Source organism: Bos taurus, chromosome 9, assembly GCF_002263795.3.
Source record: "Bos taurus isolate L1 Dominette 01449 registration number 42190680 breed Hereford chromosome 9, ARS-UCD2.0, whole genome shotgun sequence".
Lineage (NCBI taxonomy): Eukaryota > Metazoa > Chordata > Mammalia > Artiodactyla > Bovidae > Bos > Bos taurus.
The window spans coordinates 73,973,209-73,995,984 of record NC_037336.1 but is presented as its reverse complement, the minus strand read 5'-3'; the positions used below and the strand labels follow the sequence as shown (position 1 = coordinate 73,995,984).

General features: G+C 39.6%; 1 protein-coding gene across 4 annotated transcripts in view; it reads right to left on the bottom strand.

Annotated features, from left to right (window-relative positions):
• The window catches only part of PDE7B (phosphodiesterase 7B), a 380,722-nt gene that overhangs the window by 200,753 nt on the left and 157,193 nt on the right, over nucleotides 1-22,776 (bottom strand). The window contains exon 3 of one of the 4 annotated variants that reach the window (XM_059889704.1): nucleotides 1-22,776. This exon is cut by the window's left edge and continues 36,039 nt beyond it; it is cut by the window's right edge and continues 19,068 nt beyond it. The exons of the other annotated variants lie outside the window; for them this stretch is intronic. The gene's annotated coding sequence lies outside the window, so the exon portion shown is untranslated. 4 annotated transcript variants of the gene reach the window in all.

Below are 22,776 nucleotides of genomic sequence, written 5' to 3'. Positions count from 1 at the left end.
AATGAATTATTTCTTACCACTCATCCACTTTAATAAGCTTATTTGTCCTTAGGTGCTTCCTCAATGGGACTCTCTCATACCCATGTACATGTAATCGAGCCCAATATAAGGAGAGCAAACAACTCTTGATGTAATTTCTAGGGGTTTCCTTGTGCAGGAGGGTAGTTTAAGGACAGACCCTTGGTCCCTCTTAGATTTCTAGAAGTTGTTTTTCAGGCTGCTGTTTATTACTTTGCTTACTCAAGTTAATTATAGCTCTCCTCCTATGTCTATCTGGATAGACCCAAGTTTTTATAAGGGCTGGTCCATGCACACTTGACTGGTAAAGGAAAGAAAGCATCCTTTTTATTACCACCAGTGCTTGTCTTGTGAGAGATAGGAAATTCAAAGTTAAACTTGAAATCTGTACCTTCACATTGGTCACTTTGTTAATCTGCCCGAATTTTGAGGTTCCATCTGCCTTAATGCTCACCATTAATTCAGCCCATCAGTTAACCATAAGCCCTTTAATAATAGCCCACAGGAATTCCCTGGTAGACACAACTTTCTGACTTGTTTGGAAATTATACAAGGCCTCCACATAGAAATGGTTGGGACTGTCAACAGACATGCTCTTTTTACCTAGTTTGTGGAGAAAAAAGGCGGCTTCTGTGCCAGTATATAACAGTCTTTGCTTCCATTTCAGCTGTATCAGTGGATCTCAATCCTGGCTGCACATTTGTCACCTGGGGAGCTTTCAAAAATATCAGTGTTTGCGCCCCATCTTAGATGCACAGGGAGTGAGGCCAGAGCATCTGAATTAAAGAAGAATTTTCTCAGGTCATTCTAAGGGTTGGCCAGGATTGAAAAATCATGGAGTTTAGGACCAAGAAGATACACTTCTCTGAAAGAGGACACAGGTGATACTTTCAGTGTTATTGTGGCGGGCTGAGATGTTGGCGAAGACTAGAATTTCCATGTCTGCTTTTAGATTTAGATACTGGATGGCGTCTATCTCCTTCCAGTCAAAAGTCTACCAATCAAAGAACTCTCTCCTTTCCTTTTGTCACCTACTGAAATGTGACCTGGCCCAGAGTAGTGGAGGTTGACCAGACTCGGGACAGTGGGGCTGGGAGGAGCTCATGGTCACAATAGAAGAGGTAGCTGAACATGAATGACACAAGCATCTGGACAAATAACTGGTTTTAGAACTCATTTTGTGATGTTGGGTAAATCACTAAATCTTCCTAGGCACTTTTTTCCAGCAGAGTAAATAAGAGGTAACAACCCCATGCCTACTTCACAGGTTGTTAGGAGAATCACATGAAATTGTGTTCTTGAAACTATTTTATAAACTCTAAAGTCTCATACTTCATCAAGGTTGTTATTCCCACTTGTGTAAGGGAGTTATTTTGAAGTGTCTTGTGTGTTCTTTCCAAGGACCAAACACTGAAAAATAATATTTTAAGATCTGTAAATGAAACATGAACAGGTATATAGTTCATATGTTGCATCATATTTTCCTCCATTTGTTATCCTTTATCCTGATGTTAAACCATATCCCAAGTCTAGCTACAGGAAACAAGGAAAAAGGAAAGTTTCTCTGTTTATTCTGATATTTCAAAGCTAGAACAGAGAAAACCTAAAATATTATGTTATCACAAATGCTACTGAATATTTACTGCCCATGATTATCTGTTAGGCACTGTACAATGCAGACTTAATTTGAACTTAAAGATATTATGAACTAAAAATAATATGAAGCACAAATAAATAATACATGTTTGAAAACTAAAACAAACTAGTGAAAGTGTTAGTTGCTCAGTTGTGTCCGATTCTTTGTGACCCCATTGAATGTAGCCTGCCAGGCTTCCCTCTCTACGGAATTCTCCAGACAGGAATATTGGAAAGCATTGCCATTTCCTTCTCCAGGGAATTCTTCCCAACCCAGGGATAGAACCTGAGTCTCCCACATTGCAGGCAAGTAAATGAGAGTTGTCACCTAAAACAGACTGCTTATGAAGTGGAATTTTTCAAAGAGATTTCTTTGGTGAAAATGTCCAGACTAACATATGTGGAATGAAATGAAGGGGCAGCCACCTTCAATCTTTGCTTTGATTTATCATCGTAATGATGAAGATGAATAAACTATGGCTTATAAACTATGAATGAACTATGTCACTATGAATTATAATGACAATTTAAATTGACAAATTCTTTAACAAGGAAGTTCTTTTGTGGATTAAACAACAACAACAATAATCAAAACAAAGTCAAAATCCTCAAGAATCACATGAAATGGAACAGTTTGACTTTGTAGCTTTAGGGGGAAAATCTATCTTCATGAAGGTCTTCAACTGAATATGTTTGTTGAAGGTAATTCAAGGAATGGCTGCAAAGTATGGAAAGTTCACAATCTTTTTTTCTTAATAGCTCCCTGTTCATCCCTATTACTGGAACCTCTCTCTTTCTGCCTTTAGCTAATATTCTCTTGTTTGTTATCACACTTAGAAAATGATTTCTTATGCATGACTGAAAAGTGTTCATAGAAAACACTACCTCCACCACAAGTTATTTTAATCTATTATTACAATACATAATATTATTGGGTTTATCGTCATTATGTAAATATGTTCATATATTAATACTAACAGTATTAATCTAATTGTTGATTGGAAGGCCTTTCTCCCTTTAAGGGATTTCAGGTATCAGCAGGCTGGAAGTGAGTAGTCATTTGAGGACAATTTGTTTATATTGGTGGGTGTGAGTTTATGGAGCAGGGGAGTAGAGGAGGGGAGCAGAGAAGAGCAAAAGAATGACCCCTAATTTCTTTCTGTCTGACCTCAATTCCTGGCAGGTTGGATGCTTCCACCCACACTGTAGAGACCTTTTCTCAGAGCTGTAGGAGAACGGAGCCTCTAAAGTCCTCACCATAGGTTTCCAAGAGAATCCAAAATTCATGGTTTTCAAAAGTGGATGTGCTCCAGAGTCACAAGGAGCAAAGCCTAAACAGGTTACTGAGCCCGAATTCCAGAGTTTCTGACTTAATGGAGCCTGTGCTGAGACAGAAAATTTGCATGTCTAGCAAAATCTCAAGTGATGCTTGAATGAAAACACTTTGAGAACCATTGCTTTAGACAGACCTTCTGTGACCAAGCTTTATCTTCTGTTTTATGGATGAGCTGCTTTGAGTCTAGGACGCTAAATGATACCCAATACTATGATAAAAATCTAGGCTTCCTATTCACAGGCCAGTGTTCTTTTCTCACTGAGTTCTCTACCTTCATATAATAAGAATATGTGTTCTATTTTCTTGCCTGAAGGCACTCAAATGCATAAATTTTGGTTTCAACTTTTTTCATATTGCAACCATAGTCTGCAAAAATGTACTCCCTATAAATCTATATTACCCATGCTTTTCCTTTATATAATCTTTGTTTCTGACCCACAAGGGTTTCAGTGAAGGATAACAGAATTTGTTAGTAAATTTTCCTCCAAATCTAAAACCTTACTAAATGTACTTTTTCAAAGAGACATAACCAGTATTCAAATCTAAGTTGAGTTTCACATCTTCGTATACATTTGTTGCTCATGCAATAACAATACTGCAACAGGAGAAGGAAAACAGAAAGAAACCAAAGGCCCTGGATGACGCATTTGGTGGGTAGTTCTTGAGAAACCAACATAGACAACAGTAATTGAAGCAACTCTCTAGTGGAATTTGATTGATATGTTTTTGTATATCTCATCAGTTGAATCATTAGCTTTCTGAAAATAATTTTCCATTAACTTGATACATTTTTATTGAGGACCTCCTCCTGGCAGGCACCATGAAAGCCAAGAAGGAATACAGCGATGGACAAAACAGACACTGTCCATCTTCCGATCTCAGATTCTAGAAGGTTTAGTCAGTCATTGGAATTACACACATTTTATCAAGTTCTTCTAGTTGATACTCATTAGGTTGGTTGGATTTCCAGTTAGTTTAATTAAACAGGACTGAATTTTTCAGATGAGGGAGCAAATTAATTTGAAGCATGTATCTTTATTAGAAGAAACTGAATTCTTACACATTTCTGATATAAAAAAAAGAGACAGAGTACTTTATTCTAGAACTTTGATTATTTAAGAGTAGGCAAGATTAGGTAATGGATACATTTCCTTAGTACTGGCAGATAACTGACAAGATCAATCAACCTTAGTTTAGACTGAGAATGATTTTTCTTTTTTTTTTTTTTTTTTTTTTACTGATATCCTGCTGGCTTCCTTCCCAGAAGCCAAGCCCCTTGCTCTGGGCGTCCTCCCTAAAGAAACGCCGAGAATGATTTTTCTTACAACATGTTTAGTACTATTTTTTTAGGTCATGAATATCCATCAGTCTGTCCTTTTCATAGAAAATATACAGTTCACAAAATAAACAAGAATGTATGCCCTTAAAACAAAATAAAACAACAATGAGAAAAAACTCTTATCTCATCATTCGAGATGAGATTTTTCCTAATTATCAACCAATTCTTTATTTTATAATTTTTTTTTGCCCATTTGGTCTGAAATTACATTTTCTTTGAATATCCCTAAAAGAAAGAACACATTTTGGATCCCCCTTCATATAACCCAAAATAATACTGTATATTTGGCCCTTAAATTCTTTCTCCCACTCACATTTGAATCATTTAAAGACTAACTACCATTAGAAGCTGAGCTCTTAAAACATAGCATCTTAGAATCAGAATAGACTATGGAGCGATCCAGTCTCAAATTCTGCCTAACACAAACACTGCTGCTAGAATTTCTCTGGAAGAGGATTGTCAGTCTGAAGAAGTTCCATGCTGAAGACCTTACTATATAATTTAGGGGTTTAATAATAACTTTTATTAGGAGGTTCTGTCTTACACATTTCCAAAGTCTACCTCCTTCTAATTTCCACTTATTCTACTCTGAAACTATAAAGAAGCCAAATCCTTCTTTAATATGCAAGTCTTCAAATATCTTCAAAAAATATTTGTGAGCTGTGTCCTCTCTTAGATTTCTCCATTTTAGCTTCAAAGAGCTGTGGTTCCTTCAACATCAATACTTTTTATGATTTCTATTACTTTGGTTAATTTCTTTTCTCTCGGTACAGTTCTCCTTATCATTAATCCACATGATCCATTGTACTTGGAAGTGTTAGTCGCTCAGTAGTGTCTGAGTCTTTGGGATCCAATGGACTGTAGCCCTCCAGGCTCCTCCATCCATAGAATTCTCCAGGCAAGAATACTGGAGTGGGTAGTCATTCCCTTCTCCAAGGGATCTTCCCAACCCAGGGATCCAACCCCGGTCTCCTGCACTGCAGGCAGATTCTTTACCATCTGAGCTACCAGAGAAGCCCAACTACAGTGCTTAGGCCAGGCATAATATTACAGAGAATAGTACCTCTCAAGACTGTGTAATTTGCAAATGTGATACCATATGTTACTGATTGATTCATTTGATGCCCTCCTTTTCCACTGATCTCCAAATTCGTATATTGAAACCCTAACCCCAAGTGTGATGGTCTGTGAAGATAGGGGCTTTGGGAGGTAATTGGATTAGATGAGGTCATGGGGGTGAGACCCTCATAGTATGAAAAGAGCCCACAGAGCTTGCTCTTTCTCCGCTTCTGCCATAGCAAGAGGGGCTCTTCTGCAGACAGACTCTCACCAGGAGCTGACCATGCTGGCACCATGATCTCAGACTTCTAGCCTCCAGAACTGCAGGAAAATAAATTTCTGTGGTTTAAGCTACCCAGTCCATGTTATGGCAGCCCACGCAGACTAAGGCAGTTAAAGAAAAATAATTTTGAATGCTTGGTGAAATTACTATGATTTATTCAACAGATTATTTGAATTTTAAAAATACACAAATACTCTCAAAATCTTGCTTTATGATTTTCACTTTGAAGTTCTAAGACTGTGAAAATAGGCAGTTTTGGTATATAGTGTTTCCTTCCCTTTTATTACTTGTATAATAAATGTGTATTTATACATACATATATGTGCATACACGTCTTTATAGTTTGTTTCTTGCATAACAAATATTCACCTTCTTATGCCAATATTAGCAAATCAAGGCAAAAAGATAAACCAAACTTTGTGGAGAAATGCACCTTGTTAAGATAAAGTGGTCTTATTCTTTCTCCTCTGGAGGAAAGAATTGGGAGTTTTTGCAACCAGATTACTAGTTCTCATCAGTGTGATCACCAACATGCTCTATCTTTGGAGCAGATGTGTATCTCCAGGAACAAGTGGGCTCTGTCATATGCAAGTTAATTTAACTACCACTCTATGCGGAGCAACCAAAAAAGAAAGCTCAGGTCTGATAGCCTCTATTCTACACACCACAGTCACAGACACCATGCCTGTATATGTAGTATTTGAGTCTAATAGTAACCATACAGAGAATTCCGCAATTATCTAATTCAGGAGCCACACCATTCACCCAACAGGTCTGAGGCCTGGGACTTGTACTCAATACAGACTCTAGAGGGATCATGCCCCAAATTCCTATGAACTGGCATCTCCTATCCTTGCCATCAACCCAGAGGCACTTCCTGCGATTCTGATCAACATTCATCTGAACTGATCCGGAGTCTTTAAAAAAGGGCTAAATTCTGTCCATGATTGCCTATTCCTCTAGATGTGTCATCCATTATAGATCCATCACAAGGTTAAGGATCACTTTTGTTATTTGGGGAAAGTTTCAGTTACTTCTAAAGGTAATCTACTCTGTACAAAATATTACTTCAAAGATATGAGGCCTACACACACCCTCCCTTAATAAGGTAGAGTTGCAAGTTTACAGCATTATCATAGCTCCCTTCTAGAAGTTTCTACAGTATTTGGAGGTAAATGTACCCACAACAAACTTACCTCCTCTTCTGGCTCCTTCTTGTCCCTAAGATGAGGCAGATCATAAAATGGGATATTTCCTCCTCCCCTCCCCCAAACAGTGTGACCAACCTCATCAAATTCTTGGTCTGGGGTAGACTGGATTCCTTTGAGAGAGGAAAAAAGGACTATCCTAATGATTAGAAGTTGGATGAATAACATAAAATGTATTTTATTGGAAATATATCAACATTCAGAATTTCTTCCCTAATATCCCTTTCTGAAGAAACAGACATGAATACAGGTTCATCACATAAAGGAGATCAGGGGAAAATAAGCAGGTAAAGAACTGTAACTGTATTGTTCTCTTTTCTCACTTCTGTGTTCTTCAGACCTGACAGATGGAGCTGTCCAGGACATATTTAGCATCAAAATATGAATTAAGTACCTGTGTCATCTTTCTTGGAGTCATCAATGAGAACGTTGACACCAAACCTGTGTGTTTTAACTTCCTAACTATTAGTTTGGTCTTGTTCTATAAGAAAAGCTTAATTAAATTTCTTTAGTATCCAGCTTATAAAATGCTTGCTAAACTATATGGCTTTCACACTTTACTAAATGTTCTCCCTGAAATAAACAATATTAATAAATAGATCTAAAGGCCACCATTTTGCAATATTCAGAAAGAAAATTTTGGTCTGTTTAGACATTTTCACACCATGTACTCAGAGGAGACGGCTAAAAGGAAGATATCACCTTAGTTTCTGAAATTACTCTCATTTTAGAGACACTTTGGTAAACAAGTCGAGGCAGCTCACACCGCCATCATCCAGACTTCCCCACACGTATTCACAACAGGCTAGGTTTGTGTTCTCTACAGATCCAGTAAAGTGAATGCAAGGAGCAGACACTGAACAGAACACTGATTCCAAGGTCTCTGGTGAGCAGTATGGGTACCTTCTACAACATGCAAGGCTGAAATCTCTGTTAGAGTAAGTTAACTGCACTGTAATTAGATCCCAGGGGTTTTAGTAGCCATGAGAGGGGAAGGCAGTTGAGAGCATCACCTGGGTGCCTGAGCAACAAGTCTTGCAAACACTGCACTCTACGGGATCTGGAGACAGAAAAGCTGTTCTCCAGGGCGCAGTGGTCCCTGTGCTGCCACTCTGGTCAGGACTATCAGTGCTGGCACTTCTCTAACCTATAAACTTGCCAGTGCTTCAAGGAAGGTTCCTGTTGCTCTGAATATGAAATGTTTGGAATTAGGCTGGCTTGACTTGAGCTAGCTGAAAGATCATTGGTTCTATTTTCCTACTTTCTAAATCATTCCAGGGGATAGAAATACTTTTGGGTACTCCAAGCTATGTTTATCTGTCTTATCTTTTGTGTGATGCAAGAAATATAGTTAGATGAACTAAAATTGTCCACAGCAAGTTTGGTTTTGATGCAGCATCTTTGCCAAAGTGGAGTCTATGTCCAAAAAAATCATTCCCTTTTGAGATGTGCAAGATAATCTTTACTAATCTTTCTGTTCCTTCCACATCCATCTTCATTTCTCTACCAATCTAGAAAAAAATGGTAGAATACTCTGTATCCCCAGAGTAGTGACATTTCTGGAATAGTCTGAAGACTTCTGTAGTTTTCTCATTTCCAACTGCAGAAAGCTACAGCCTGGGGGCTGTGGGGGCTTCCAATAGTTCGGCTCAGCTCAACCAGGAGGGCAGATGGCACCGCAAGGCAGTTGTGGCTGAATAGGGGAAACCAAACTATTTGGAGGGTTTTGTTAATTTCCCAGTGGGTTTCCCTTTGAATTTGTGACAAATACAGTAACACAACACTCTCTTTCCTTTCAAGAACAGTCGTGGAGAGAGGAATGCAAATAATCCAAAGTAAAATCTGGTGTTTAAACAAGGTGAGCCTGGTAGCAAAAGGGCAGGTGAAGGGGGGTGGTCATGTCCAGTTTGCAAATGGAAGACTTTCATTTCATTCCATGACTTCTAAAGGGATGACAGTGGTTCTAGAAAGTTCTCCAAAGCTCCTCCTATCCTCCCTTCCATGTAACAGAAATCTCTTTTCTTAGGATTAGCATTGGGTGGAGCTGGGCAAGTGGGATCAGAGCTGTGTAGTACCAGTCTTAGTGCTTTGAGCTCTCCCCACGTGCCCACTCTGTATACATCACCCGTATGATCTCAGCCAATTCTCGCAGCAACTGTTTCCATAATTACAGGTGAAGAAGCCAGCATGTTACAAGCAAGGAACTTTTCTTATCAGAATCCAATTGACTCCAGAGCTCAGGTTTGTAACTATTGCAATAGAAATCTTTGCTCTTTTCATTTTTCTTACATTAAACCCCAGTCTAAATCTTACTTTCTATATGAAAATTCAATATATATATACTTTGACCCGGAATAACCCTGGATTGGATCTTTCATACAAATGCCACCAAGTGCCATGTGACACACCACTGGTCAGTCATCCAATGGGCCTCTTTAAATGCAAATTAAAATAAGCATTTGTCAACCAATTTCTGTAATTAGGGGAAATTAACTGTTTAAACTGAAAATGTCTACATCTCTCAGATTAGATGAAGATATTTTGAAAGAGAATTGAAACTGGGCAGTCCTAAGTTAGCAGTAGGCAGGAGCTGTCATTTCTGAATGTGTGCTAGCATCTCAATGACATTAACCTTTTTTAAAAAAACTGGGAGACTGCAATCTACTTCCAGGTCTCCTGATAAATAACCTTGATGTCTTAGGCAGGGACTCCAATATGCGTCACTCCTTACCTCAAGCTGACTGTTTTATCAACAACACTGGCTGATGAAAAATTTTCCTGCCATTGTTTTATTCTTATTCAAAGCATGCCTCTTTCCCCCATTCCAGCTGGTCTAATAGGTGGATAAAAGAATTGCCAAAAACACACCGCAGAAGCATCTGGTTCTCAAGAAAAACACACCAAGCTTATTTTCCTTGATTCTGTTCCTTCAGAATTTGTACTATATTGAGGAAGTCTGTTTTGCAAGAGGTTACTAACAATGGGAGTAAATGCTCCTGGCTTGGCGTGCAAGCACATACGTATGGGAAATGAAGAAACTCAAGCAAATACTAAGTCTTGCTGGCAGCAACTAATATCTTCCAAGATTTCCAGGTCCCCTGCGGTGCAAGAGGCAACAAACTCCTGGAGCATTTTACAATGGATTTTACAACGAAGATCGATACCTTTTTATCTTTAAGAATCAATGAAATCTTATAGAGTCTGCAGAGGATCTGTTGCTTGGGAAGCCTTAGAGAAATGCCTATAGGATATTTGAAACTATTTTCATTAAAGTGTTCCAATATGAGAGTGCAGTTCTTATTTAGAAAAGTTTAATTTTCATTAAAATGGCCCAATAAGAGACAGGAAAAAGAAAACAGTTCTTATTTAGAAAAGTTTAATGCCATAACCAAAGTACTTAAATTGGCTTACATTTTTTTTAAGAGGGTTTAACACAAATTCAGTTATTTAGGACATTCCCTAAACCTTTCATTGACTGAGAATTCAGATGTGCAGCCTTGCCCCTTCTTTCTCTTCCACTGGTTGAGTGTTTATATACTGTGGGTTAGTTTTCCTCATGAAAATGCTTAATTGATATTATGCATAACAAAATGTAATTTTGAACACAGGGGACAGATTCTGCACAAATTACCTGGATAATTTTAGCTGGGACATAGCCAACTCTCTTTGAATACCATCCATGGTTCTGAAGCCAGTTCAGAACCGCCTAAGTACTGCTGAGACAGCCAGAATCCACGGCTTCTCTAGACTCCAGCTGAACTTCTCTAGACTTGTGCACTTCTACCTGGAATATTTTTCTTTTTTTAACTTTACAATATTGTATTGGTTTTGCCATATTTGAGACAATGTGTAGCCTTATGCATATGTTGTCTTCAGATTTTTCTTTATCTACTTGTCACAGTGACTGAAATGGCTCCATTAGACATTCAGTCCTTGGGCATATAGCATATTTTCTCAAAGGAAAAAACAAATATCCAAATATTTCTTACATATTTTGATATAATCAATGCTCACCAATTAGGTTCCCATTAATCATGTAGATTTGCTCTCATTTCTTTTCTCCATGAAAACCAGATGAGAACAAACACTTAAGGATCAGGAGTTTTGATGAGGTTAATTGTTAGAGGATTGTGAGAAAAATATATTTAGAGAACATACGGATTTTCTCAGAGAGGACAAGCACACCTGAATAAACTCCACTCTATGACAAGGGGAGATGAGACCCTAGGGGACAGAAGGCGGCCGTGAAGGAATGTGTTGCACTTTGCGGGGGGGAAAAGATGGAGTCATTGTATTGGGAATAGGTCCAAACTGTCTTCTATACTTGCTTCTATATGTGAATCATAGCAGCAGTATTACCTAGAGGCTTTTTAAAAATGCAGAATCTCCTGCCTTATGCAAGACTTAATCAGAATTTACACTTAAACAAGATAACCATATGATTTGTATGCACACTGTAGTTTGAGAAGCACTGGTCTATAAGACTGAATTCCACTGAGTTATGGCGTCATGCACAAACTGCCTCCTAGGGGTTTCTGATTGGACAAGAGGTGTAGGCCGAATCCAAGTTGAGACAATCAGATTCTCACTCTGTATTTATATATTAAGACAAAATAAATTGAGAAACAAGATAAGAGCGAGAAAGAGAGAGGCCTCCCTGTGGACTTCAGAGTCAGAGAAAGCCAGTGCAGAAAGAGAAAAAAAGTGAAAGAGATGTTCAGAGAAGAAGACGTAAGTTCTCTAATTTCTACTTCCAGTTCCTTCCCAAGTCTGGCCAAAAGATTTACTAAACCTGAGTTCCACGAAGCCTCCCCTGCCACCACCTTACAATAACCCTTCCTCACTTTATGCTTAAGCTAGCTTGGCATTACATTTGATACTTGGGAACAAGAGTCCTAATCAATAAAGCTGGCATGATTTTTTTTTGTTGTTCAGTTGCTCAGTCATGTTGGACTCTGCAACCCCATGGACTGCAGCATACCAGGCTTCCCTTCCTTCACCATCTCTGGTAGCTTGCTCAAACTCATGTCCACTGGGTTGGTGAAGCCATCTGTCACGCGAGTGTATGTTCCTCGGTTCTTTGTCTCATCACAACAAAGATTTGGAGTGACGGACATTAAAGCCCCCTCAGCGTGTCACAGCTCTCAGGTCTTGAATAGACCGTGTTTTAGCTCTCAGGTCTCAAATGGACCATGTTATAGCTCTTAGACAAATCAGTGTTACAGCTCTATTTTATTTAGAAGAGAGTAGGAAAATCTATCTTTGAGGCACGAGGGCGCGTCGATCCAAAGACACGAGGAGAAGAGCACCCCAGCGCAGGGGAGAGAGAGAGAGCTAGCTTTGGCTCCTCTTTTTTATATGTTTATCTCTCCCTGGGCCTGTCCTATGTAAATTGGGCCAGTTGGGAGTGTTGTTTGTTTTACCTGAGGTCCCCACTCTGGTCCTCGGACCTTCTTTTGTTTTATTTTTGCGGGCTTCTTTGTCTTTTAGCCACCGCCATTTTGGACTCTTTTTCCCTATTCTACCTACCTAACACATCCAACCATCTTGTTCTCTGTCATCCCCTTCTCCTGCCTTCAATCTTTCCCAGCATCAGGGTCTTTTTTAAAGAGGTGGCCAAAGTATTGGAACTCCAGCTTCAGCATTAGTCCTTCCAATGAATATTCAGGATTTATTTCCTTTAGGGTTGACTGGTTTCATCTCCTTGCAGTCCAAGGGCCTCCCAAGAGTCTTCTCCAACACCACAGTTCAAAAGCATCAATCCTTCATCGCTCAGCCTTCTTTATGGTCCAACTCTCACCTTCATACATGACTACTGGAAAAACCATAGCTTTGACTAGATGGACCTTTGTTGGCAGAGTAACATCTCTGCTTTTTAATCGGCTGTCTAGGGCTTCCCTGGTAGCTTGGCTGGTAAAGAATCTGCCTACAATGTGCCTGGGTTTGATCCCTGGGTTGGGAAGATCCACTGGAGAAGGGAAAGGCTACCCACTCAAGTACTCTGGCCTGGAAAATTCCATAGACTGTATAGTCCATGGGGTCGCAAAGAGTCAGACACGACTGAGTGACTTTCACCTTCGGGTTTGTCATAGCTTTTCTTCCAAGGAGCAAATGTCTTTTAATTTCATGGCTGCAGTCACCATCTGCAGTGATTTTGGAGCCCAAAAAGATAAAGTTTGTCACTGTTTCCATTGTCTCCCCACCTATTTGCCATGAAGTGATGGGACCAGATGCCACGATCTTCGTTTTTTGAATGTTGAGTTTTAAGCCAGCTTTCTCACTCTCCTCTTTCACCTTCATCAAGAGGCTCATTAGTTCCTCTTCACCTTCTGCCATAAGGGTGGTGTCATCTGCATAGCTGAGGTTACTGATATTACTCCCAGCCATCTTGATTCCAGCTTGTGCTTCATCCAGCCTGGCACTTCACATGATACACTCTGAATATAAGTTAAATAAGCAGGGTGACAATATATAGCCTTGATGTACCCCTTCCCCAGTTTTGAACCAGTCGGTTGTTCCATGTCTGGTTCTAACTGTTGCTTCTTGACCTGCATACAGGTTTCTCAGGAGGAAGGTCAGGTGTCTGGTATTCCCATCTCTTTCAGAATTTTCCACAGTTTATTGTGATCCACACAGTCAAAGGCTTTGGCATAGTCAATAAAGCAAAAGTAGATGTTTTTCTGGAATTTTCTTGCTTTTTCAGTGATCCAGCGGATGTTGGCAATTTGATCTCTGGTTCCTCTGCCTTTTCTAAAACCAGCTTGAACATCTGGAATTTCATGGTTCGCATACTGTTGAAGCCTAGCTTGTAGAATTCTGAGCATTACTTTGCTAGCATGTGAGATGAGTGCAATCATGGTGTAGTCTGAGCAATCTTTGGCATTGTCTTTCTTTGGGATTGGAATGAAAACTGACTTTTTTCAGTCCTGTGGCCACTGTTGAGTCTTCCAAGTTTGCTAGCATATTGAGTGCAGCATTTTCACAGCATCATCTTTTAAGATTTGAAACAGCTCAGCTGGAAGTCCATCACCTCCACTAGTTTTGTTCATAGCAATGCTTCCTAAGGCCCACTTGACTTCGAACTCCAAGATGTCTGGCCTTAGGTAAGTGATCACACCATTGTGATTATCTGGGTCATTAAGATCTTTTTTTGTATAGGAGTCTAATGCTAGGGGAATCCACCAATGCCCATTATGCAATACTTATATGTAAGGAATTCTAGATAATGAATGGGTAGAAAGTATGTGATTTCAGGACCTAATACAGCTTGGGTTAACCATCAAGAAGCCCAAATCAAGGGGTTATTAATGCTGCTGTCTCCAAAGCTGCTACTGTATTACTTGGATATCATAGACTATTTGAGAATCAGAAGGAATTTGATTGCCAAAGCAAAACCAAACCAAAACAAATTAGGGGAAAATAGCCCAAGAAACACTCTAGGTGAGGAAATCACACAGGATCTCTGAAACATTTCTTGACATTTGCTGCTGTTTTAAAGAAAAGTGAAGAAACCTTCCCCATTTCACTAATTATGATTCTGGATTTTTTTTTTTTTTTGCAGTTCCAGAGAAATGTATAACAAATAAATTCCAGATACCTTAGAAAAGAAAAAGAATCCTGCACCTTCCTGGAGCTCCATTGTACCTGCTTTCTCCTTGCCCTGCTAACAGGTGTCTTATCACTGCACAGTCTCCCCTCTAAGTGGGTGCAGAACAGAGCTTCTAGAAGCAGTCATCTGGGAAACAGTGAAATTGGCCCCTAATGACCATTATGAGAGCTGAGAACCCTCAGTGATGACCAGAGGACTCTCAAAGCTCCCTCTGCTCGCTCTTCTCCCCCAAGTGATCTAGGAAAGCAAAAGCTGAACTGTGGAGAACACTAGTTAAGGAATAGAGTCAAAGTTCAGGAATAATTTGTTTTAAGTTTAATCATTCTTGATAAAAATTGTTCTAAGGGATAACATAGTTCCCTGCCTTCTATGACTATGCCAAACTCACTGTAAACCACCGATGGTCCCTGAAAGAGGATGATTTGGCTAGCCATTTTTTTGACTTTTTGATGGTGTAAAAGCATTATGTATTTAGTAGAAGCTGAGAGGGTAACAGGCAGGAAGGCCAGGGGTCTCCAAACAGAGGAAATAGCTTGCAAGTGTCAGACATTTTTACCTCTCTTAAGTGGCAGGGGGAAACAAACTAGCGATATTTTTTTCTTCTCTATACAAATTTAAAAGGAGGTTTCTCTTAAAATACTGTGTGCCATAATGACACCTGGTTTCACCTGAAGTTCAGTTCAGTTCAGTTCAGTCACTCAGTCGTGTCTGACTCTTTGCGACCCCATGAATCACAGCACGCCAGGCCTCCCTGTCCATCACCAACTCCCGGAGTTCACTCAGACTCACGTCCATCGAGTCAGTGATGCCATCCAGCCATCTCATCCTCTGTCATCCCCTTCTCCTCCTGCCCCCAATCCCTCCCAGCATCAGAGTCTTTTCCAATGAGTCAACTCTTCGCATGAGGTGGCCAAAGTACTGGAGTTTCAACTTTAGCATCATTCCTTCCAAAGAAGTAACCTTAGGGAGTATCAAATAGTGAGAAGTCACACAAAGGAAACCACTGGAATATAAGACCTGGCATCACCCAACCACCAGTAGCACCCTGTGCAGGACACCTCATCTAAACAACAAACAAAACAAAAATACAAATCCAATCATCAGCAGACAGGAGTACCACCTCATCAGCCTTGTCCATCAAAGGAAAAAGAAGCAAACAAGCAAATAAAAACTCAGTACAAATCTCATCCTATAGGAAGCTTACACAAACCAATGGACAAATCTTAGGAGGGCAGAGGGCAGCAACCAAAAGGAAGAAAGAATTCAACCTTGAAGTCTGAGAAAAGGAGACCTCAAACACAATACATTAAACAAAAATAATGAAAAGGCAGAGAAATACTATACAAATGAAGGAACAAACTAGAAACACAGAAGTCCAAATAAATGAAGAGGAAATAGGAAAATTACCCGAAAAGGAATTCAGAATAATGATAGTAAAGATGATCAAAAACCTAGGAATAAACTTACCCAAGGAGATAAAAGAACTGTACACAGAAAATTATAAAACACTAATGAAAGAAATCAAAGATGACATAAACAGATAGAGATATATTCCATGTTCCTGGGTAGGAAGAATCAATATTGTGAAAATGACTATACTACCAAACACAATCTACAGATTCAATACAATCCCTATCAAAATACCAATGGCATTTTTCACAGAACTAGAACAAAAAATTTAACAATTCATATGGAAACACAAAAGATACCAAATAGACAAAGCAGTATTGAGAAAGAAGAATGGAGCTCAAGGAATCAACCTTCCTGACTTCAGATTATACTACAAAGCTACAGTCATCAAGACAGTATGGTACTGGCACAAAAACAGAAATATAGACCAATGGAACAAGATAGAAAGCCCAGAAATAAACCCATGCACCTATGGGTACCTTATTTTTAAAAAAGGAGGCAAGAATATACAATGGGGCAAAGAAGGCTCTTCAAATAAATGGTGCTGGGAAAAGTGGACAACTACATATAAAAGAATGAAATTAGAACACTTCCTAATACCATACACAAAGATAAACTCAAAATTGATTAAAGACCTAAATGTAAGACCAGAAACTATAAAACTCTTAGAGGAAAACATAGGCAGAACACTTGATGACATAAAGCAAGATTCTCTATGACCCACCTCCTAGAGTAATGGAGATAAAAACAAAAGTAAACAAGTGGGACCTGATTAAACTCAAGAGCTTTTGCACAGCAAAGGAAACTATAAGCAACATGAAATGACAACTCTCAGAATGAGAGAAAATAATAGCAAATGAAACAACTGACAAAGGATTCATTTCCAAAATATACAAGCAGTTCACACAACTCAGTGCTAGAAAGGCAAACAATCCAATCAAAAAGTGGGAAAAAGACCTAAACAGACATTTATCCAAAGAAGACATACAGATGGTTAACAAACACATGAAAAGATGCTCAACATTGCTTATTATTAGAGAAATACAAATCAAAACCACAATGAGATATCACTGGTCAAAATGAGCATCATCAAAAAGTCTACAAACAATAAATGCTGCAGAGGGTGTGGAGAAAAGGGAATGTTCTTTCATTGTTGGTGGGAATGTAAATTGATACAGCCACTATGGAAGGTGGTATGGAGATTCCTTAAAAAACTAGGAATAAAACCACCATATGATCCAGCAATCCCACTCCTAGGCATATACCCTGAGGAAACCAAAATTGAAACAGACACATGTATCCTGTTGTTCATTGCAGCACTACTTACAATAGCTAGAACATGGAAGCAACCTAGATGTCTGTCAACAGATGAATGGACAAAGAAGTTGTGGTACATATACACAATGGAATATTACTCAGCCATAAAAAGCAACACATCTGAGTCAGTTCTGATGAGGTGGATGAACCTAGAACCTATTATACAGAGTGAAGTGAGTCAGAAAGAAAGATAAATATCATATTCTAATGCACATATATGGAATCTAGAAAAATGGTACTGAAGAATTTATTTACAGGGCAGCAATGGAGAAAAGGACATAGAGAATAGACTTACAGACATGGGGAGAGGGGAAAGAGGGTGAGATGTATGGAAAGAGTAACATGGAAACTTACACTACCATATGTAAAATAGATAGCCAACAGGAATCTGCTGTATGGCTCAGGAAACTCAAACAGGGGCTCTGTATCAACCTAGAGGGGTGGGATGAGGAGGGAAATGGGAGAGAGTTTCAAAAGGGAAGGGATATATATATATATATATATATGTCTATGTCTGATTCATGTTGAAGTTTGACAGAAAACAACAAAATTCTGTAAAGCAATTATCCTTCAATAAAATAAAAGTAAAATGCACCTGATTTAGAACATTTCCAACTTAGGGTACATTTACTGGGACGTAACTCCATTGAAAGTTGAAGAAAATCTGTGATTTGATTATCTGTGATTTAATAAACGGACTGTTTTCAGAGCTCCCTATAAATAGATTCCTCTGATGCCTACTGCGGTCAGGATGTTAGAACCCGATCATTTCTGACTTCCCTCAGCCTTGCTTTTGAATACAAATCTTCATATTGAAATTTCCAACATTACCAACAGGAGACAGGGATCAAGACCATCTGCAAGAAAAAGAAATGCAAAAAAGCAAAATGGCTGTCTAAGGAGGCCTTACAAATAGCTGTGAAAAGAAGAGAAGTGAAAAGCAAAGGAGAAAAGGAAAGATATAAGTATCTGAATGCAGAGTTCCAAAGAATAGCAAGGAGAGATAAGAAAGCCTTCCTCAGGGATCAATGCAAAGAAATAGAGGAAAACAACAGAATGGGAAAGACTAGAGATCTCTTCAAGAAAATTAGAGATACCAAGGGAACACTTCATGCAAAGACGGGCTTGATAAAGGGCAGAAATGGTATGGACCTAACAGAAGCGGAAGATATTAAGAAGAAGTGGCAAGAATACACAGAAGAACTGTACAAAAAAGAGCTTCATGACCCAGTTGATCACAATGGTGTGATCACTCATCTAAACCCAGACATCCTGGAATGTGAAATCAAGTGGGCCTTAGAAACCATCACTATGAACAAAGCTAGTGGAGGTGTTGGAATTCCAGTTGAGCTCTTTCAAATCCTGAAAGATGATGCTGTGAAAGTGCTGCACTCAATATGCCAGCAAATTTGAAAAACTCAGCAGTGGCCATAGGACTGGAAAAGGTCAGTTTTCATTCCAATCCCAAAGAAAGGCAACGCCAAAGAATGCTCAAACTACCACACAATTGCACTCATTTCACATGCTAGTAAAGTAATGCTCAAAATTCTCCAAGCTAGGCTTCAGCAGTATGTGAATCGTGAACTTCCAGATGTTCAAGCTGGTTTTAGGAAATGCAGAGGAACCAGAGATCAAATTGCCAACATCCACTGGATCACTGGAAAAGCAAGAGAGTTCCAGAAAAACATCTATTTCTGCTTTATTGACTATGCCAAAGCCTTTGACTGTGTGGATCACAATAAACTGTGGAAAATTCTGAAAGAGATGGGAATACCAGACCACCTGACCTGCATCTTGACAATCTGTATGCAGGTCAGGAAGCAACAGTTAGAACTGGACATGGAACAACAGACTGGTTCCAAAAATAGGAAAAGGAGTACGTCAAGGCTATATATTGTCACCCTGCTTATTTAACTTCTATGCAGAGTACATCATGAGAAACGCTGGGCTGGAAGAAGCACAAGCCGGAATCAAGATTGCCGGTAGAAATATCAATAACCTCAGGTATGCAGATGACACCACCCTTATGGCAGAAAATGAAGAGGAACTAAAGACCCTCTTGATGAAAGTGAAAGTGGAGAGTGAAAAAGTTGGCTTAAAGCTCAACATTCAAAAAACTAGGATCATGGCATCTGGTCCCATCACTTCACGGGAAATAGATAGGGGAAACAGTGGAAACAGTGTCAGACTTTATTTTGGGGGGCTCCAAAATCACTGCAGATGGTGGTTACAGCCATGAAATTAAAAGATGCTTACTCCTTGGAAGAAAAGTTATGACCAACCTAGATAGCATATTCAAAAGCAGAGATGTTACTTTGCCAACAAAAGTCCATCTAGTCAAGGCTATGGTTTTTCCAGTGGTCATGTATGGATGTTGGACTGTCCAACTTCACAGAGTTGGACTGTGAAGAAAGCCGAGCACTGAATAATTGATGCTTTTTAACTGTGGTGTTGGGGAAGACTCTTGAGAGTCCCTTGGACTGCAAGGAGATCCAACCAGTCCATTCTGAAGGAGATCAGTCCTGGGTGTTCATTGGAAAGACTGATGCTAAAGCTGAAACTCCAGTACTTTGGGCACCTCATGTGAAGAGTTGACTCATTGGAAACCCTGATGCTGGGAGGGACTGGGGGCAGGAGGAGAAGGGGACTACCGAGGATGAGATGGCTGGATGGCTCCACAGACTTGATGGACGTGAGTTTGAGTAAACTCCGGGAGTTAGTGACGGACAGGGCGGCCTGGCGTGCTGCGATTAATGGGGTTGCAAAGAGTTGGACACAACTGAGCGACTGAACTGGAACTGGAATATTACCAAATTCTGCCTTCTGTTGCCATTTACTCCTTTGCTTGGTTGAAGACATCCTTTGTAGGTTACTGTAATATCTCACCATTGTAGGTGAGTCTAGTTCAAGTCGATTTCTTTACCCTCCTAGTCCTGGCCATGATGCCATATTTTTATGGGAATTATATCAGTTCTCTTGATTTAATTATTTTCTGTATTTTCCTAGCCCCTAAATCTAAAATTTTTAGACTTGTGTTTCATTTAAAATCTACCCTAAAATTCTCAAACTTAATTTGGAAGGTTTACTTTTCCCTTGAGCCCAATGCATTGAAAATAGAGATCTTGTCTCAATTCTCCCAACTTTCTTGAATCTGTCAAAAGCCCTACAGCGATCTGTAAGGGCATGTGAATACTGCAAGTCTCTCCTTCCTTGGATAAATCCAAACCTGCACTCATTCTTGTCTGTGGCTCTGTCCAAAGGCACGAGGGAGGGGGCTGGATCTGGGTCTTTAAAGGACCTGCTTTTCACTTTCCCCAAACTCATGCCCTTCCCAGTGGAAGGGTGGTGTTTCTTGAGACAACCCCCTGAGTGTGAGAGAGCAGAGAGGTGACGTTCCTGAGGGGAGAGGGGTAGAAACATGTGGTGGCACATCTCACTTCCTCCCTGAGAATCCCTAAAGTGGACATTACAAAATGGTGGCCTAGTGAACTTGGCTGCATTGTATTTAAAAGAAAGGAAAATGACATAAGCTGCCAACATTTTCAAAACAGGATATTTGCACAGATATCTGAATTTCCAGACTGTCTTGGAAAAATCGTGAACTTGGCCATGTGAAGCTGGCATTCCCTCAAGACGTCATGTGTCAGGAGCTGGGCAGCAGTTGTAGGTGGCCTCAGTGCCACCACTGTGTCTTGTGTTGAACTCAGTCAGTTTCACTCTTATACATCACCTCCCTGCCCAGAGGCATGTAAGTATATGATCTCTGGGAGAAACCCCGGAGACGGACATTTGGAGGTTTGCAGATCCATTCACAGAATCAGCAGCACCATATTTTAGAAACAAAAAGAACTTGACACATGCTTATTGAATTGATAGGATTTTGAATCTTTGGGCCAGAAAAGGTGACATTTAGGAGGACTCTAAAATTGAATGATAACAATGATTGTATAGCTGTAGTTAAAGAACTGTAGACCTTGATTTTGTTCAAGTACAAGAAATGCCTGTCACATACTCCTGACATATTGAGAATACACTTTCTGGGATTTAAGTGCCTGGTTATTTTATCAGGCATCTTGTTAAGAAATGATACACATTTCACAATTACCCAGCCTATAAAAGAGAGCCAGACCACTGTATATACAATGCTGACTATTTCCTGGTTTGTTCCGTCTAAGTCACTGGGGAGAAATAGTCTACTTTCACTTCTTGCACCTTAACCTGCTACATCTTTGAATATAAATCACTAAAAATCTTCAGCTATAATTGTCTGATGCTCAGGGTTAGTGTCTTAGGAGACAAAGTGAACATCCGTAGAATGAAAATAAGAAAATCTAGTATTTGGAAGATAAAGAGGATGAGATAAAATACATATCCATTTGGTTCAATTTGAATGAGAAGAAATGGGTAGCATTTAAAATGTTGCAGGTTTATTTTGAGGATTGATGAAATAATGCATGGAAAGCACATCGCACAGTCTGGCAACTAAAAGTATCCAGAATTGTTAGCTATTATTAGTTTATAGCAAGTAATCAGCCTGGCTCTGAGTATCTGAAAAGAACCTATTTTGAGCACCATATTGTTAAGATGGTGGGGGTGATTTAGTCATGGTCATTGATTAGTGTCACCCTTCAGTTTGTGATGTCAAAGTCTCAGCACAGGGGCTGAGGACCCCTAGGACATGGAGACTGAATTGTCTTCCTTGTCCTATGAGTGGGGCTCAAAGAGCCCGGCAGCTGAAGTAGCTGTGGTGCCTTGGTTTGGTCATTGTTCTCCACGAGGCGGCTAAACTGTCACAGTTCTAATGGGCATTTCCAACAAAACATGATTTATTACAGAAAATGAAAAACAATATTAAAGGGATATAAATAAGCCCCAAGTCCTGGGGCCAGGGAGAGGATACTTGTTTTAATGACAGTTTCTGTGCCTTCCTCTCCCCATACCCTTCCCCACTCCACCTTAACTGCGCCCAAAACACCACAGCTGTCATCTAGTCAGTCCATCACCTAAGTTCAGGAAAACCTCATGGTTTGTTTCAATGAGCTGCATAATTTAATGCAACAGTGGTGGCTAAAATGGTTCCCTTTCAACCAACAGAGTGCTGATTTGCAGCATAGACACCAAACTTATTTTTTAAATAAAAGTTCCTGCAAAAAATAATACTTCCTGTCCACACAGTTCTGAGAAACATAATGTGATTTTTTGTCTTTTTTTTTTTTGATGGGAGTGATTTAGCAAATAAACACACTAACTTCAAAGATTTCCATCTTGTTTTCATATAACCTAAATGAGATTAGATGACTAGTGATTTATGCTACCACAATCTTCCGTTGCTCCCCACTTTAAATAAAAATATGGTTATAATTAAAATCACATGAACATGAAATTTTTAGCTTCTAAAAAATAAGATGGATGACTTGATGATTGCCAAGAGAGACTCTGGAGTATCCTCGTAACATCAAGGCACATGGCCCTTGAATTGCACGCCTGGTGTGTGCGTATTGTCCATTTACTACGGCACTAGAGCACAGCCTCTATTAGGGTGGAAACCATAACCACAGCAGC